At 37.6% G+C, this 19,630-nt stretch overlaps 1 long non-coding RNA gene across 2 annotated transcripts in view; it reads left to right on the top strand.

Moving 5' to 3' along the window:
- Positions 1-19,630, top strand: part of LOC147353360 (uncharacterized) — a 102,906-nt gene that overhangs the window by 31,830 nt on the left and 51,446 nt on the right. The window contains exon 3 of one of the 2 annotated variants that reach the window (XR_015145047.1): positions 3,477-3,869. The exons of the other annotated variant lie outside the window; for it this stretch is intronic. This is a non-coding gene — a long non-coding RNA (uncharacterized LOC147353360). Of the gene's footprint in view, positions 1-3,476; positions 3,870-19,630 lie in introns of those variants that run through there. 2 annotated transcript variants of the gene reach the window in all.

The raw sequence follows: 19,630 nt of genomic DNA, 5'->3' as shown, positions 1-19,630 counted from the left end.
AGTAGAGATAGGCTGCCATTCTTTCCTCCAACAAATATCAATTTAATGTATCTGTGTTTCAGATACTATAATCATCACTGGATAACTGTGTTTTACTTTTAAATGTGAAAACTTCTGCTCAGAGAGAGGAATATATTTATCATAATAACAAGCTAACAACTGTCAGGATGGGATGAACTTGGTTGTGTTTAATTTCCTAGTCAATGTACCTTCTTCTGAATAACCTTGGTTTCAAAGCATCAGACCTAAGAACAAATCTGACTGTTAAGTGATTGATTTGCATTTGGGTGGAGGAAGATTGTCTAGGATGAGGCTTGCCAGCTAACTGGAGTTTTCTATATAGAGAAGAATAGTAGTGTCAGAATTTTAAGGGATTCTGGTCAGGCACAAACACACAAAACAGGATATCTAGGTGGTAGAGTGATAGCCATGGGAAAAGGTTCATCCATAGACATCTTTTGCCATCTAAAGCCTAGTAAAGATGGTTCCTGGTAGGTAAAGAAAATACTTGGAATATCTCAGAGCAGGAGTAACTGGAAATGCAGAGTAGTTCTTGACATTCAGTGATAATTTCAGGAGGGAAGATAATTCAGTCCATGTCTGTCATGAGGCCAGTGAGTTCTTGTCTGTGTAGTGTTTGTGTTTCAATCATGGGGACAGAGGTGGTTGGAAGCAACTTGAGGTTCTTGTAATCATCCCCCCCTTCCTCTTTCCCTTCATCTTTCCTTGCCTTTCATTCTTCTTCCTTTTACAAACACTAGTCTTTTATTTACTATGGGTGATGCACTTGGAATATAATAAAAAGAAGGGCATGGCATAACTCAATGGAGCTCACATTTTTATGCAGTAAGCTAAAAACAAAATAATTCAATTACTGCTAAATAATGAAAATCTATTTTACATAGGGACTTCAAGGCATTGTTTTGAGGTTAATAGTAAAACCAAGTCTCAAAGGATAAGAATGAGTAACTTCACACATATGAAAGGTTTCTTAATATAAAGAACCTACATCCACCTAGTTGCACAAACCCAAAATGATGACCCCTCTGCTCTTCATTCCTTTCATTAAAAACATCACCAAGTCACTGTCCAAGATACAAGGAAGAAAATAAAAATCCTTAAGGGTACTTAGAACAAAAGGAGATTTAACCAGGATTTGGTACATTGATGTTAGGTGAGCAGAAAGCCACCTACATTAGCAAACTAGGAAGGAATACAGGGAGCTGCTACAGTACTTAGGCTGATGGAAGAAAGTTGGAACTCTGCAATAGGGACTGAAGCCATGAATGATACACAGATGTCTCTGAAGATGGAGCTGGGAGGCAGAGTGATCATGTGAAACACCTTTTCCTATATATATATATTTTTTTCTTCCAAATGTCTTGCCTGTGTCATTGGTTGAGCATCTAGATGAAAAGGGAGGCTTTAGAAGTAACACCCATTGGAAGAGTCACAGCTCAATCCTTATAAAAAGCAGAGAAAGGCTAATTCGAGGAATGGGTCTGAGGATAATCCGGTCCTGGTTTCTTACATAGTCTAGTCTCAAAATGTTATCTGAAACCAGTCCAGTTCTCTCCATTTCTTGACCTGGGTCTGAGTCATCATCCTCCCCCACACAATAGCCTAACTTCCTCCCTTGATTTAGTCTGATGCCCTGACAATATAGTCTTTACAGAGCAATGTAAGTGAATGAATGAATCAATGAGTGAATGAATGAAGCTGCTGTTGAAATATGGGTGGGTAAAGGGAGGGGTATGAGTTTCAGTATTCTGTATGAACTCCTGACTTAGCAGTTTGCCTGTGTGAAGTCACGATTTTTTTTCTGCACCTCTATTCCTTGTTCCTCTGCCTTTTCAAAATTTAGCTTGAATATCTGGAAGTTCATGGTTCACATACTGTTGAAGCCTGGCTTGCAGAATTTTGAGCATTACTTTGCTAGCATGTGAGATGAGTGCAATTGTACGGTAGTTTGGGGATTCTTTGGCATTACTTTTCTTTGGGATTGGAATTAAAACTGATCTTTTCCAGTCTTGTGGGCACTGCTGAGTCTTCCAGATTTGCTGGCATAGAGTGCAGCAGTTTCACAGAATCATCTTTTAGGATTTGAAATAGCTCAACTGGAATTTCATCACCTCCACTAGGTTTATATATAGTGATGCTTCCTAAGGCCCACTTGACTTCACATTCCTGGATGTCTGTCTTTAGGTGAGTGATCACACCATTGTGATTATCTGGGTCATGAAGATCTTTTATGTATAGTACTTCTGTATATTCTTGCCACCTCTTCTTAATATCTTCTACTTTTGTTAGGTCCATACCATTTCTGTCCTTTATTGTGCCCACCTTTGCATGTAATGTTCCCTTGGTATCTCTAATTTTCTTAACCAGAGCTTTAGTCTTTCCCATTCTATTGTTTTCCTTTATTTGTTTGCATTGATCACTGAGGAAGACTATCTCTCTTTGCTATTCTTTCAAACTCTGCATTCAAATGGGTATATCTTTCCTTTTCTCCTTTGCCTTTAGCTTCTCACCTTTTCTCAGCTATTTGTAAGGCCTCATTAGACAACCATTTTGCCTTTTTTTGTTTCTTTTTCTTGGGGATGGTCTTGATCCCTGCCTCCTGTACAATGTCACAAACCTCTGTCCATTGTTCATCAGGTACTCTATCGTATCGAATCCCTTGAATCTATTTGTCACTTCCACTGTGTATTCTTAAGGGATTTGATTTAGGTCATACCTGAATGGTCTAGTGGTTTTCCCTACTTTCTTCAATTTAAGTCTGAATTTGGCAATAAGGAGTTCATGATCTGAGCCACAGTCAATTCCCGGTCTTGTTTTTGGGTATAGAGCTTTTCCACCTCTGGCTGCAAAGAATATAATCAATCTGATTTCAGTATTGACCATCTGGTGATGTCCATGTGTAGAGTCTTCTTTTCAGTCATTGGAAGGACTGATACTGAAGCTGAAACTCCAATACTTTGGCCACCTGATGCGAAGAACTGACTCATTGGAAAAGACCCTGATGCTGGGAAAGATTGAAGGCAGGAGGAGAAGGGGACAACAGAAGATGAGATGGTTGGATGGCATCACGAACTCAATGGACATGAGTTTGAGTAACCTTTGGGAGTTGGCGATGGACAGGGAAGCCTGGTGTGCTATAGTCCATGGGGTCGCAGAGTCATACGTGACTGAGCAACTGAGCTGAACTGATTCCTTGTTGATAAAATACTCATAGCAACTCTCTCTCAGGAATGATAGAAGTAAAAATAATCTTAGGTAGGTAAAAGTGCTAAAAAAAAAACCCTTAAAGTACAGTGTGCTGCTGTGAAAAATCAGAACCACTGGTCCCATGGGCATCTGTATGTTTGAATCCTTTCTCTGACATTTACTATTCAGGTTTTTGCTTAACCTTTCTGAACCTCAGTTTTCTCGTATTTACTGTCTGTCTTTCTCTATTTTTTTAAATCTGGCCTCAGGACTTGCTTTGACAGAAAGTGGTGGGAGAAACATGATGCTTTCCCTGAGGCTGAGCCTCCCATTTTCACTCTCCTGAGACACCGCCCTGAGACTGCAGTGGGAAGCTGGGCTAGTGGACTGGAGCATGTGAGGCCACATGGAGGAGAACGGAGGGACCTCAAGCAGCAGAACCAACTACCGGTTACACCAGTGAGGCTCTAGAACCTTCTGGAATAATCAACCTTCTGATAAATGCAATGCTAGAGTGAATACAAGTAAAATAATGGGAGAATCTCCTAACATCCCACATAATCAAGATAAATAGTAAATTGCTATCTATAGTCATTAAGATTTGGGGGGAGGGATTTGTTGTAACAGTAGATAACTAATACACTGTGTGTTATCAAATGGCATGACTTATTAAGAAAGCATAATTATTAATTATTAAGCTATGATCGCTACTATTTACAAAATAGTAACATTGTCATGTTACAAGCTCTTCAAAATAACTAGAGGTAGCATTATGTCCCAGAGAAGGCAATGGCGACCCACTCCAGTACTCTTGCCTGGAAAATCCCATGGATGGAGGAGCCTGGTAGGCTGCAGTCCATGGGGTCGCTAAGAGTCGGACATGACTGAGCGACTTCACTTTCACTTTTCACTTTCATGCATTGGAGAAGGAAATGGCAACCCACTCCAGTGTTCTTGCCTGGAGAATCCCAGGGACAGGGGAGGCTGGTGGGCTGCCGTCTATGGGGTCGCACAGAGTCAGACATGACTGAAGTGACATAGCAGCAGCAGCAGCAGCATTATGTTCAGAGTTATTTTGATGGCAAAAGGATCTTACTAGGACTGCAACATTTTATTGAGGGCAGGGTTCAGTTGCAATTTATATGTCTTATCCTCCCTTCCCCTTCACTTCTTATCATGTTTCTTATTCATAGTAGATACACATACACATTATTTAGCTTAAGGGAATATGAAAAAAATGTAGTTTTCAGAAATTGAGATCCTTATTTTTCCCAACATTTGCAAACACTATATATATTCTCCTTTGATTTTAAGCTGACTGAGGAAGAAGGCAGGTGACATGCCCCTTTGCCGATTTTTGGAACAAAGATCAGGGAAGTCAGTTGAATGCTAGTTTTGAAGGATGAAGTTTGACCCCACTTGCCCTGTGACCATCTCTTATTTTTCTATGATATAAAGCTCTCGACAGTCTTCTACAAAGCCAAACTTAGAGCTCTCTTATCTGAAAGGAACTGCTCGTCTCCATCTATGACTCAGATTATTTCTTTGCATATTAAATTACAAGAGACAGTTCCAGCTGGATCCATCAATGTATTTATAACTCAGTCACACAATTTTCCTCCAGGCGGAAAACTTGGCAAACACTCTTGCAGCCTGGCTGTGACTTTCAAAGATGAGAACAGGAAAATAATTGTGGCAGTTTTTATATCAAACTTCTTATCTAAATTCAGAATATAATAGGAGAATTTCAGTCCCCCAGCACATCACAATTCACCATTTCCACCAAAGGATGGAGTGAGTAGGGCAGATGAAGAATTCACAAAAAAGCATAATTTGTTCTGCCTCTCATGGATCTTATTCTTAATGAATGAATGATCTTTGGTAACAACATTGAGAATGTCCCTTGAATTCTATGAAAGAATGGAGTATTTCCATTCATTGGTGGCTTAGCACACTATCAAGCACATAATCAAGGACACAGTGCTGAATACTTTAGACACATATCTTTGATCAATAAAATAAATTTGATTTTCCTCCAACTTAGGTTGTGACAAGTTAGTTAGAATATTCAGGGCACAGATTCATATTATATAAGTAATTATACACACACACACATACACACACACACATACGCACACACACACAGGACTTAAAAGTGCTGTTATTTGAATGAGTCATGTGTATCTCTGTCAATACAATATCTATATTTTTGCTTAGCATGTGACAGAATATCAAACACAAAGTTTTCTAAGTGAAGAGGCAATTTCTTTAGTCATATAGCTAAGCATTCATGGGTTGATCTCTATCAGGTACAGCTGTAACATGGTAATATTACTAAGAATCTTTCCATATGTCTCTATTGCTGAAGTTGAAACACTTCAAATCTATTAGTTTCAAGATGAACTGATCTTATATTTAGAAATTGTAGCACAGAAGAACCTTCTATTTCCCAATTAATTTAATTAAAATACCTTATTTGAGTCTCACTGGCCTATTATAAGGCATGCATCCATCCTTTGATTAATCTCTTCAGCCAGGAGGAGGAATTAGGCTAGAAGTTCAACCTGGATCATGAGTTCTATGGCAAAATTCTACCAAGATCTATATATTAGTTATTTTAGTTATATTAATGTTAATCTGATTTTTATAATTATACTATGACTACATAAAAATTTGTATTAGGAGAAGTTGGGTAAAGGTTACGGGGGAACACTACAGTTTCAAAATACTTTCATTAGTCTAAAGTTATTTCAAAAGCATTTAGAAAATTGTACATTGAACCTAATAGAATGCATGACAATAAACTTTAGAAAGTAAATATTTGTGAAAGACATCACCTAGCAATTTTCTCATCATTTGAATTAGAACTTTTAGGTTCCAAGATTGGCCTTTCCAATTTTCTCTTGCTTTCTTCTTCTTCCTGCCTTTCTCCACAGACCACTATTTTTTATATAGATACTGTTGATCACAAAAGCATATGTTATTATTTATCTTTTCATGTATTTATCTCTCCAGCTAAATTATGTGCATCTTGAGGCTTCGGTCTGTAGGTTATTTGTATTTAAAATCTCAGAGCCAAACTGAAAGTCTAGTACAGACCAGAAGCTCATTAAATGTCAGTAGAATATATGAACAGGAACATGATAATTTATTAATTCATATCAACAGCTGGGATCACAGACTATTATTTTAATTAGCTAATGGTTTGATTTTTATTTTTTTTTAATTTTATTTTATTTTTAAACTTTACAATATTGTATTAGATTTTTAAATAAATTAGAATTTTAGTTTATAATGTTCATTTAATTCCTTTCATAGATATCAATGCTCGATACCATATTATAGCTAGGTAAAACATACCCTGAGTCTGTTTATCAGGGAAAAAATGGGAAAATGCTAATATCATTGCTATTTTTAACAGCTTTTTGTATGTGAGGTGTAAGGAGTAAAGGGAAAGACATTGAGAGTTTATTTATGCATTTATTCTACTGATATTTATTAAGTATCTCAGTGCTGTTTCAGGATATGGTCTATACCACCCCATCTTAAGAGATTAGTGAATTCATTTGAAGAAGAAGGCAATTCAGTGAGGGAGAAAATCACCTTAAAGTGTAGCATATCAAACGTAAACTCATAGTTCCTCACCCCACCCCCTGCCATTGTCCCCTGCTGTCTTTGGAATGAGCCAGGTTTCAGACAGTTCTAGTGTTGTCGTATGATATACATCCATCAGCAAACATGCACTGAATTCCCGCTGAGGGCAAGTGTCCTGGGATAAAAAGATCTTGGAAATGCTTTCCTATCTGAATACGCCTGAGTGCTAATATTTTGTATTCTCTATATTTGATTCCTTTTTTTTTTTTTTTTACTAATTAAAGTTATTAAATTGGATTAGATGTAAATATGTATTAGGCAATACAAATGTTGTTGTTGTTCAGTTGCTAAGTTGTGTCTGACTGTTTGTGACCCATGGACTGTACTTCTGCCAGCCTCCTCTGTCCATGGGATTTCCCAGACAAGAACATTAGAGTGGGTTGCCATTTCTCTCTCCAATTACAAATGTAATTGATAACAAATAATATCTACTCAATTCTATTAAAGGGAAATGTTTCTACCTGTCTTGTTACAGTAAATATAACAAAAGTACAAAGGTCTTGGATCTGGTGACGTTCAAGGAGAAGGAATCAGGCATCCATTTGTCTAGGGCTGATCCAGTGTTGCAGGCTTGAGGTCCAGTGTGCTGACAGTTCTCTGTGCCTCAACATGAAGCAAGTCAAAAAGATTTTCCGAATATATGTGAACATTATGAGAATAAAGTTCCCTGGAGTTTCTAATGATAAACTGATTATCCAGAGATTATTATTTTGCAATCTACTGAAATGGGAACTGACCTAATTCCTACTTGAAATGGACCGGCTTGTCTCCCAAAATTCACATATTCCAGTCCTAGCTCCCAATGTGCTGGTATTTGAATATGAGACATTGGGGAAAATATTAAGTTTAGATAAGTCTCATGAGGTGGAGCCCCCATGATCGGATTAGTGTCTTTACTAAAAACCTGAGAGCTTACTCCCCATCTTTCTCCCTGCCTTGTGAGAACACAAAAAGACAGTGGCTATTTGTAACCGGAAAGCTCTCATCAGAAATTGACAATCTTGGCACCTTGATCTTGGACTTCTAATCTCCAGAATGGGAGAAAATGCATTTTTTGTTCTTCCCATGTTAGTTAGCAGAGCTGTAACAGATATTCACATGTACTGACAAATATTTTTATATTGGATGCCTCTAAATTATGATGAGCTAGAGGTTTGACTTGATGGGAGCTTTAATAAAATATTAGGGGAACTAGAAGTGATCAGGAGAACTTAAGAGAAAGCCTCTTCTAGCACTGATAACACTTGATAATACAGAAAACCCATAATCCAAAGATAGTGTCAGTTGTGGGAAATATCCTGATCTGTGACTGAAACATAGTAAAAGAAATGGGATACTACATCTTATTTTCTTGTTTGATCACTAAAGTCCAAATGTAAATTTTTTTTTGCTTAAGGTTCTGCATGTCAAAAGCATTTTATTTAAATGGTCCACATGGTTGGTTTAAAATGATGATAAGTTTCTATTTGTAGGAGAATTTTAGAGATTCTCATACAGAATCTCTAAAGACCTGTGTTGATTCCCCTGTTAGATGCTCCAAGAAGCACTGTGCCTTGACCAAGCCTGACCAAGACTAAAACTTTGGATCACTGGGAAAGTTCATAATCCTCAAAGATTATGATTTTTAGTATATGAAGTTTAGTAGCAGATAGCACATTGTATAGCTTTTTAAGAGTCTCATTTACCTTACCATAATCTCTTAGTGATGTAAGTGACTTTAATTTTCATGTTTTGTAGAGTAGGGAGTTCTTTAACCTCTATACCTTTAGTTATCTTATTCATTTCTAAACAGAAAAACATGAGACTACATACTGCAATTAACAGAAAATGAAACGATGACCCTTGTATTTCAAACAACTTATGTTTAGTGGGGACAAAATAATATGAATATAAAATACTTAAGCAATTTATGGGAATGACCAATGGTTATTTGCTATTTTCCCCTGAGGGATAGGAGTTAAGTTGGACCATGGTATCATATGGACTGAAATGGGAATGATTTTATCAAGTGGTTGCGAGCTGAGATCCATGGATCAGCAGCAAATACAGTATTTTAGGGAGAGGAAGGCATCTATTTCAGGCACTCTCTCTGCAAGAGAATAACGAAGGTTAGTTGGGCCATACTGGAAATAATTTAGCATAACTACAAGAATATAAACAGCTTACACTAACCCAAGAAATAGAATACTGAACCAGCAGCAATTTGTAGAGTTGGAGTGGTATGTGAAGAAATGGAGGCACAGAAGCAAATAATGGAGGAGGATCTGGGTGGTCTTAAGAAAACTCTCTTCTTCTTCCAAGGCCTCTATTGCTTAAAGAACTCACAACAGAAACTGCAATTAGAGTGCCGTTTTATAAGTCTAGATTACAGAAGGCATGGCAGACTTGACGTCTTCAGACTTTACTTCTGTGATTGTCGCTCAGTTCTGTAGACACACTTTTGGTTCTCTTTCACTGACCCTTTGGATTCTGAAACAGACCATACTCCTTCCAGCAACTGTGGCTCTTGCACGTTTGCACATCTATCTCCTCTCCTTGAAGCACTTTCTTTTTGCTATTGTGAATTCATATTCAGTGTTCAGATTTCTGTTCAAATATGATTTATTCAGGGTATCTTCCCTACCATCCTCACATTTAAACAGGCATATTCACTGCTTTCATAGCTCATGTTCTTTTTATTAATTAAATTATCTCAATACCTATACATCTCTTTGTGACCATGGTGATTAATATTTATCTCTTCTCACCAAAATGTAAGTACATTGAGAGCACTGGAAATGTTTGTAAATACCGAGGATGCAATAATACACAAAAACTAAGTATGAGATCCATACTTGGCATTGAACAAATATTCCTTGAATTTATGAATCCTTAAATCCTAATATAAACAGTCCATAGCTAGAAAGTGTCAGAGTCTGGACCTAAAGGTATTTATCTCTGAATAGGTAATAAATAAATAAATAAAGTATATCTCATAAACCCCTGGGGAAGGAAATGGCAACCCACTCCAGTATTCTTGCCTGGAGAATCCCATGGATGGAGGAGCCTGGGGGGCTACAGTCTATGGGGTCGCAAAGAGTCAGACACGACTGAGCGTCTTCACTTCACTCATATCTCATAAAGAGTGAGAATATGGAGGAATCTTGCCAAAACAAACAAACCACAGGATTAAACCTACTTTGGTATCACTGAGACAAAATATCCAGTACCAAGATTTGAAATACTTGACCCTTAAAGAAACATGACACACCAAAAGTAATATTTTACTCCCAATGCAGACAGTGTCAACATTCTGACACAGGGATTTGAAGTAGAGATGCACAAAGACACCAGGGAAATGTTTGGAAGCCCTCAAGTGCTGAGAAATTTTTGGGCAGACTTCTCCTCTCCGCACAGATGAACACCATGAGCTTGCTGGAAGAGGTTCAAAGAACAGGCCACAGCAGGAGTCAGGTTTGCTTAACTGACTGACGTTGGCTTCAGCCTAGAATCCAAAGGTGACAACTGACAAGGAAGAAAGGAAGGGAAAGCAGAGGCGAGGTTTGAACATTTGCAAAAGCCCAAGGCAGCAGGAAGAAAACATCTTCTGGGGTTATCATACGTTTGTAATGAGTTGTACCAGAGATCTGTCTAACAGAGTAACAGCTGGTGATTGGAACAGCTAACCCTAAAGAACCACTCCTTTCAGCCCCTCCCTGCTGTGGGGTCTGAAACAATCAGGATGACAAAAATGGGCTGTGTATCTTTTGATATCTCATTTGAATGGAGGATTATAATAAAATCTTAGACATTATATAGTGCATACTATATGTCAAACATTGTTCTAAATGTGTTTAATAAGTCCAACACTCCTAACATAGGTAATGTTATCAACCCCTCTTTTCAGATAAGAAGTGGAGGCACATAACCTTAAAATAATTCATCCAAAGTCACACAGCTATCATTAACAGTCTAGCTCCTAAGAGTACGTGCTGATGCTACACTGCCCATATAGTATAATGGTTGACATTTATTGAGTGGTTATCATGAGTGTTTTATATCCCACACGGATATGACATGAAATCTTTAGTTCAGGCTTGGGGAGAATATTTTCCACTGTGACTTTATAAGTGAGAGAATTTAGGCAGAGAGAGATGTTATATTGGGAAGCGGTTATTGAGCAATTCCAGTGTATCTTATAAAATTCTAAGTCATGCACCCACAAGGAGCTGACAGTTTAAGAGATTAGTCATGAGAGAGTAATGGTAAGAGACAAAGCTAACCTTGACTTGACCATCTACCAGGTACTGGGCAAGGCATTTTACATATATCATGCCATGCAGTGCTTACATCTTCCCTATGATGGGAAAGGTCTCATTCTAATTTAGACTTCTATCACTATGTAGTTTTTATTATATACATATTTATAGACACCAGTAAAGGAGCTGGAGAGAGTACCTTACCAGAAGTGTTCAACTGAGAAAGCTGTACATCTGTTGTCACCCAGGTTCTCACTGTCAAGTCCATGGTACTTGTCCATAGCTTCCCTAGGTCTCAGACTCTAGCCCAGTTCACATCTTTGCTTCTTGTCTTTCCAGTGTAAACATGTGTAATGGACTCAGTATTGATAAACAATATAGCTGAAAAACCTTCAGAGATCAATCTATTCTGAATGTTATTTGTGGAAAATATCCAAAGTATTTAGTAATTGATACAAGTGATAACATGCTTATTCAATTTTTTTAATTAAAAAAATGTTTTGCAGAGTATTCTTGAATAGGACAGATGGGAACAGATTGAGAGGAGAAAGGAAAGTGTATTTGCATAAAATATCAAAAAAATTCATAGACTTTTGCACTGTTTCAGATGCTTTTGTAGGCAGAAATAGTTCTTTTTAAGGATGGTGATGCACATTGTAGCAATGTGTGATATGGATTTTCCCTTGGCAATAAAATCACTAACTTGTTGTATCGTCCTGAGTACATCCTGACACCTCTCTTGACCACAGTCTTTTCTACTTCCAGTTCTGTGTAGAAGCCACCATAGCAAGATTTAAAGAAATGTCTATGACCAGAGCTCCAAGAAGATACCGACCAGGGCTCTGATGATTTCACTTAGCCTTCACAATAAGACCCAAACTTTGCATCTTGAATTCCAACACTCTGAATGGGTCCCCAGTCTCTATTTACCTGGATCCCTTCATGTCTTACCACCACCACACAGCCCTAACTCCACACATTATGATTTGTGGGGGGTTTTGTTTGTTTGATTTAGAAAATGTCATGTTTATTCAGGATTTAGTCCCTTAAGATGCTGTTCCCTCTTCTCGGTATGTATTTTCATACCTTTATCTCTTAGTAGATACCTATTCATCCTTTAAGCTCAGAACTCCTGCTCTATTAGAGCAGTGGCTTCAAAAAGGTACAATTGAAATATTATCTTTAAAATGTATGTATTTGCCTATGTGGTAGGTTAAAATATCTGCTTTTGCACTCCCTAATTTCTAATAAAGTTCAACTTTTTATTATTTGGAATGTATTATTTTCTAAGCTAAATTTCTTTTCAAAGGTAGAACATACTGTGCCTATGTGTGTGTGTTATTTGTACAGTTGTTTATTCCCTATTTGAGTTAGGTGTGTGTTTCTCCTTTATGTGCTTCACTTGCAAACATCTGGATCTTTAGAATGTGTTTTTCAGTTGTTGAGTTACAGAATGTCCTGTGTAAATCTACCAGGCAAAGTCAGGTGAGGCTCTGATGGGATTTGGCAAGAATTTGTTTTGCTCCTTCTAACTGGTTACATGTAGGTGGCCGTGTCCCTGGGTGTCTATTCATATCTCTGCCTGATAGAACTTGTAAATGAATGGAGGGAATTATGTTGTTTTTAATAGTTGAAGATTGTTCATGATTCTTCTCTACCTAAACAAGCATATGAGAAGATACAATTCCCACATCTTCTCCATTACTTGTTTCTTTTTACTTGCAAAATCTGACTTCATCATTCAGAATGTAGCATCCAACCTTCACTCCCAAAAATTAGATTAATAATTTATGTAATGAAACAAAAGGAAAGGAGCAAAGCATGTGTGTTGGTTGGATAAAAGGAACTAGCCTATTGGTGGACTTTGTCAGTGGTGGGACATAAATCTCTTTAACTTCTGATTTCTTTTCAATTGAGTCTCTCCATACTGCAACTCATGGCAGTTCCATCAAAGACTTTTGAACAATTTGTATGCCTTTCAGTATTGTAAATTTGAAAGAGTCACTCTTCATTTCATGGGCATTTTATTGGAAAGCTTTTAGGCAATGGGAGTGATTAGTGTTAGCTAATCAATGAGTCATATAAGTCATATCCTAGCACTTAATACTTATAATGTATTGGCGTCTACCTGTGAGCCTCCAGGTCTAGCATTTTAGCTGGTACATAATAGGTGCTCAGTGAAATGTTAATCAATCAGTTGACTGGGTAGTATGGATGTGCTAAATTAAGTGCTTTCCTACTTCACCCAGCTACAAGTTTAAATATAATTCTGCCCCCATGGCAATTTCTCAAAAAAGAAAGACCATTAACTCTACTGATGTGTGTAATCTCCAACTTGACTTAGTACCTCAACCTCACATTTCTCTAATGGGTTTAGTTGATTAAATGAAACTATGTGGGACTATTTGTCTCTCTGTATAGTAGAATTCATGACTGAGTGGCTTCCTCATATTTCAGTTCAGGTTTTAGTGGGTTTCTGAGGAAATTTGCTTTCTTCAGGGAAAGAGGGTTAAATATTTTATTTCAAGAAAGTAGGCAGATGATTAAATATGCAACTTAATTGGAATAGTTTGTGTTCACTGAATATTTGAATTTCTTATTCCAAATCATCTAGTGTACTCTAGCTCTCATTCATTCATTCATACCTATTAACCCCTGGAGAAAATATCGACCCTAAGAATAATCTCAAAAATTGTGTCAGAGTGTAATGAATGCTACCATCTTTTTGTTTCTTTTCTTATAAATTTTCGGCTTCTCAACATAGAACAATTTAATATATTTTTAAAAGCATTTTATTCCATATTTAAATTGTATATTGAGGTCATCTGGCAGAAGCACACAGTATAGAGCAAATGAAGTTGATTTGGAATTGACTAATCACCATGATTATCACAGGCATCGTTTTGAGAGGGGATAAAAAGGAACACAATTTATGTTCCTCAGCTGGTTAGTGTTTGTACCGGAAGAGCAAATATCAGTTTTGAGATCTCTGACTATATTATGTAAGTGATATACCAGATCATTATTTGTATTGAAGATACTGAAATGTACCGCTCAGATTCCTCTTCAAGAAAAGATTTATTGTACATCTGCATGGAGTGTGATAGCTGACAGACTTCACTTGGTAGCATTTGCAGGGTCTGTTTCAGGAACTCTGTAGTCTAGATCACACTCCCTCATGTGACCTTAATCCAGTTATTAAGTAAAGCACTGGTTTAAAAAAAAAAAAAGTCTGACCATTTCCACTCAATATGATGGGTAATCTTTGAGCCACACTTTCTCATTGGGATTGCAAGGCAGATTTCATCAGATTTGTCCTGTAATCCTGCAGCACCCCCTGCCTACTAACCTTTCTTTGTATTTTCTTTCAAGGATGGCTCCCCAACATGGCCATTACATTCCTAACTCTGCTTCAGTTAATCTTTGGAAAGAGCTTAATCTTTGGAAAAATGTGTTAGGAAGCTAAAGAAGAAGGCAGACCAAGTGGAAGAAACATCAAGCAGGAGAGCTGGCTTTGCTTTCCGTCCACTCTCATGTTCAGATGTCCAGGCTTGTGCTCAGATTTTAAGCAGCCATTTGCTAGAATGATTTGGATGTAAAAGGAAGGAGAACTGCTTTCTTTTCATGGTTACAATTAGCCCAGCTGCTTACTTTCAAAGAGCATCATATTCGAGTTTTGAGAACCAACTTATATAATATTGAAAATAAAATAGTGCCATACTTCCCCTTTGGTTTCCTCTTTTGTGCTTGCATCTCCTTTTCATGGTAAGAAGGTGTTAATAGGCTATGATAGAAATGAAGCCTTCCTGATCCTTTGACGCTCTTTTATCTGGCTGCGGGGCAAGGCATGTGGGATTTTAGTTCTCTGACCAGGGATCAAAACTATGCCCCCTCACTCCCCACCGCCTGCCTTAGAAGCATGAAGTCCTAACCACTGGACCAGCAGAGAAGTCCCTCCTCTGGCTCTCTAAACAAAAGCATAAAGTTATTACAATCCTGAGTGCTGTACATCAAGAATTTTTCATCATCCTGTATATGCATATCAGTGCCTTAAGATGAATTCATCATCATTTAGTATCCTCCCTACAACCCTTTGATTATGCAAAGCATATTCACGTAAGAACATTGTGGTTCAGGGAGTTAAAATGGCTTGACTTAGGTGTCATTATGATCATTATCATCATCTCTTCTTACTGAATATTTAGTGTGTAGCAGATAGTGTGATGGGCATTTTATATTAATTATATAATTTGCAACAGCTCTATGACATTGATATCACGATATCCAATTTTCAGATGTGAAAGCTAAGCCTAGAGAGTCTAGTAACACATCTAAGGTCACATTGTTAAAAATGCCAGTTTTGCTATGCTCATCAGGTCTGACAAATGGATTCAGTTTGCCTGGATCCAAGACCATTGCTCTTTTTCTTTCATCTAAGAGTTCTATTAATAGGAACACAAGAGAGACTTTATAACACTTTGGATGGATTATGGCATTTTTTCTGACATATCTTCTTGGCATGTATGAAGAACACAGATTTCATTGCACAGAATGTATTTTCACTTCTCAGATCAATCTGAAGTGTTTATTTCCTTTCTTTCTTTTGCTTTTTCTCATTAAGAATGTAGAGTTATCCTTATTTTCTTTGTCAGGTCCATATCATTATCCTTCCCAAGTAATAACTATTTTTGCATTGAGGCAATATTTTAATTAAACTGTTAAAATGCTGTAGAGTCCCGAGAGCATGATACATAAGTTTGATATATATGTATTTGAATCCTGGAGCTGATGCTGATACTCTTGAGTATTTGACAATTTATTTGTCATGTGTTTATTTTTTTTCTTTTCTTTTTTTTAAATTTTATTTTATTTTTAAACTTTACAGTATTGTGTTAGTTTTGCCAAACATTGAAATGAATCCACCATAGGCATACATGTGCTCCCCATCCTGAACCCTCCTCCCTCCTCCCTCCTCACACCATCTCCCTGGGTCGTCCCAGTGCACCAGCCCCAAGCATCCATTATCGTGCATTGAACCTGGACTGGCAACTCGTTTCATACATGATATTATACATGCTTCAATGCCATTCTCCCAAATCTTCCCACCCTTTCCCTCTCCCACAGAGTCCATAAGACTGATCTGTACATCAGTGTCTCTTTTGCTGTCTCGTACACAGGGTTATTGTTACCATCTTTCTAAATTCCATATATATGCGTTAGTATACTGTATTGGTGTTTTTCTTTCTGGCTTACTTCACTCTGTATAATAGGCTCCAGTTTCATCCACCTCATTAGAACTGATTCAAATGTATTCTTTTTAATGGCTGAGTAATACTCCATTGTGTATATGTACCACTGCTTTCTTATCCATTCATCTGCTGATGGGCATCTAGGTTGCTTCCATGTCCTGGCTATTATAAACAGTGCTGCGATGAACATTGGGGTACATGTGTCTCTTTCCCTTCTGGTTTCCTCAGTGTGTATGCCCAGCAGTGGGATTGCTGGATCATAAGGCAGTTCTATTTCCAGTTTTTTAAGGAATCTCCACACTGTTCTCCATAGTGGCTGTACTAGTTTGCATTCCCACCAACAGTGTAAGAGGGTTCCCTTTTCTCCACACCCTCTCCAGCATTTATTGCTGGTAGACTTTTGGATCGCAGCCATTCTGACTGGTGTGAAATGGTACCTCATAGTGGTTTTGATTTGCATTTCTCTGATAATGAGTGCTGTTGTGCATCTTTTCATGTGTTTGTTAGCCATCTGTATGTCTTCTTTGGAGAAATGTCTATTTAGATCTTTGGCCCATTTTTTGATTGGGTCATTTATTTTTCTGGAGTTGAGCTGTAGGAGTTGCTTGTATATTTTTGAGATTAGCTGTTTGTCTGTTGCTTCATTTGCTATTATTTTCTCCCATTCTGAAGGCTGTCTTTTCACCTTGCTGATAGTTTCCTTTGTTGTGCAGAAGCTTTTAAGTTTAATTAGGTCCCATTTGTTTATTTTTGCTTTTATTTCCAATATTCTGGGAGGTGGGTCATAGAGGATCCTGCTGTGATATATGTCGGAGAGTGTTTTGCCTATGTTCTCCTCTAGGAGTTTTACAGTTTCTGATCTTACGTTTAGATCTTTAATCCATTTTGAGTTTATTTTTGTGTATGACTATCGACATGCTCAGAAAACTCCCATATATCTCCTTATGAACCTTCTGGTTACTTCCTTGTAGGGGATTGGTTGCTGCTTTTTCCTTTCAAAATATATTTTGAAGCATGGAGTAAGGTCTCTGGTTTTCAGCTTCAATATCTAATTAGAATGATTAGGTTGTCTTTTCCAGCCTCAGTTACATCATTGGAGGTACAGTAAATGTATATTAGAGAGAATTACATAATGAAAATAGATGTATGATAAACTAGGTAAATAGTTACTATGGTAGCTAATATTTATTAAACTGTTATTGTATACCAACATTGTTCTGGCCTTGTCTCATTGAATTCCTATGATAGGCCTAAGGGAAAGTATTAGTACTTTCTCACTTTACAAATTGGAGAGCCAATATAGTATTATCTTAGTCCGTTTAAGCTGTTATAAGAGAAAGCCATAGACTAGATGGCTTATAGCCAATAGAGATTTATTTCTTCCAATATGTTGTACTGGAAGATGTATGACAGTGAGGGCTTGCTTCCTGGTTCATAGATAACAGTCTTCTTGATGTGTCCTCATATGGTAGAAGAAGAAAGGGAGCTCTCTTTTTATAAGGGCACAAATCCCATTCATCAGGACTCTACCCTTGTGACTTAACTTCCCAAAGGCCCTGCCTGCAAATATCTTAACATAGGGGATTATATTTTAGCATATGAATTTTGAGGAACACAAATATTCAGTTTATACAAAGCATACATACCCTAAGGAGTCCCCCAATGAGATGCAACCATATATAATCTTTTTTCCTTGAGTTCGGGCAGAAACTGTGACCTGCCAAAAATGAGGGGAGTTTTCAGGTGTAATTAAGGTCCCAAAGTATTTGACTTTGAGTTGATCATTCTAGGTAGTCTGATCTAATCAAGTGATCAAATCCTATAAAAGAATACCATCTGTTCAGCATATGAAGAAGACATTTTATCTTCTTCATAAAGACTTAGCATTTTAGATGGGAAGGCAGATTCTAAACAAATAATTACAATTCAGTGTGATATGTAGTATTTAGGTAGGAGTAGTCATTGGTTGTCTTGTGAAGCCAGGTATATGAGCCATAACCTGCATGGAGAATGTCTGTATTGAAGGATGAATACAAATGTCCCAGGTGGATTACAAAGGAGAAACTTGTTTATAGCAAGAACCTCAAAAGTACAGGGCAATAGAGTCAAAGTGGCTAAGATTGGGTCAGAGAAGTCAGAGAGAGCCTTTTGCTTGCCCTAAAGAAGTTAAGTGCCATTTCCCACATCACAAAGAAATTAATCCTGCTGAAAACTTAAGGGAGATTTCAAACAAACAAACAAAAAACAGGATCCTGTTTTCAGTCAAGCCTCTAGTCAGAATGCAGCCTGACCAACACCTTAATTGCATCCTTGTGAGACCCCGAATAGAAGACTCATTTAAAATATGTGCAGACTCCTGGCTCATGGGCACTCTGAAATAATAAATGAGAATTCTTATTTTTTCTTAAGTCCTTTTATAATTGAAGTAAATTTTGCATAATATTGAGTTAACCATTTTAAAGCATACAATTCAGTGGTGTTTGGTATATTCGCCATTTTGTGCAACTGTTGCCTTTTTCAATTTCCAGAATTTTCAACACCCCTAAAGGAAACCTTGTACCCAGTGAGCAATCATTTTACATCCTCCTCCCCTCAGCCCTTAGCAATCACGAGTCTTTTTCTGTCTATAGATTTACCTATTATAGATATTTCATATAATGAAATTATACAATAAGTGATCTTTGTGTCTAGCTTCTTATGCTTAGCTTAATGTGTTCGAGGATTATATATACTGTAGCATTTCAGTTCAGTTCAGTTCAGTCACTCAGTCATGTCTGACTCTTTGAAGCCCCATGCACTGCAACACGCCAGGCCTCCCTGACCATCACCAACTCCTGGAGTTTACTCAAACTCATGTCCATTGACTCGGTGATGCCATCCAACCATCTCATCCTCTGTCACCCCTTCCTCTCCCACCTTCAATCTTTCCCAGCATCAGGGTCTTTTCCAAGGAGCCAGTTCTTTGCATCAGGTAGCCAAAGTATTGGAGTTTCAGCTTCAACATTAGTCTTTCCAATGAACACTTAGGACTGATCTCCTTTAGTATGGACTTGTTGGATCTCCTTGCAGTCCAAGGGACTCTCAAGGATCTTCTCCAACACCGCAGTTCAAAAGCATCAATTCTTCTGTGCTCAGCTTTCTTTATAGTCCAACTCTCACATCTATACATGACTACTGGAAAAACCATAGCTTTGACTAGACACACCTTTGGTGGCAAAGTAATGTCTCTGCTTTTTAATATGCTGTCAAGGTTGGTCATAACTTTTCTTCCAAGCAGCAAGC

Source organism: Bos grunniens, chromosome 18 (genome assembly GCF_055505025.1).
Source record: "Bos grunniens cultivar Pamir isolate PY7600 chromosome 18, Bosgru_T2T1.0, whole genome shotgun sequence".
NCBI classification, from domain to species: domain Eukaryota; kingdom Metazoa; phylum Chordata; class Mammalia; order Artiodactyla; family Bovidae; genus Bos; species Bos grunniens.
The sequence above is the reverse complement of the archived record's forward strand: the minus strand, read 5'-3'. Positions and strand labels throughout refer to the sequence as shown.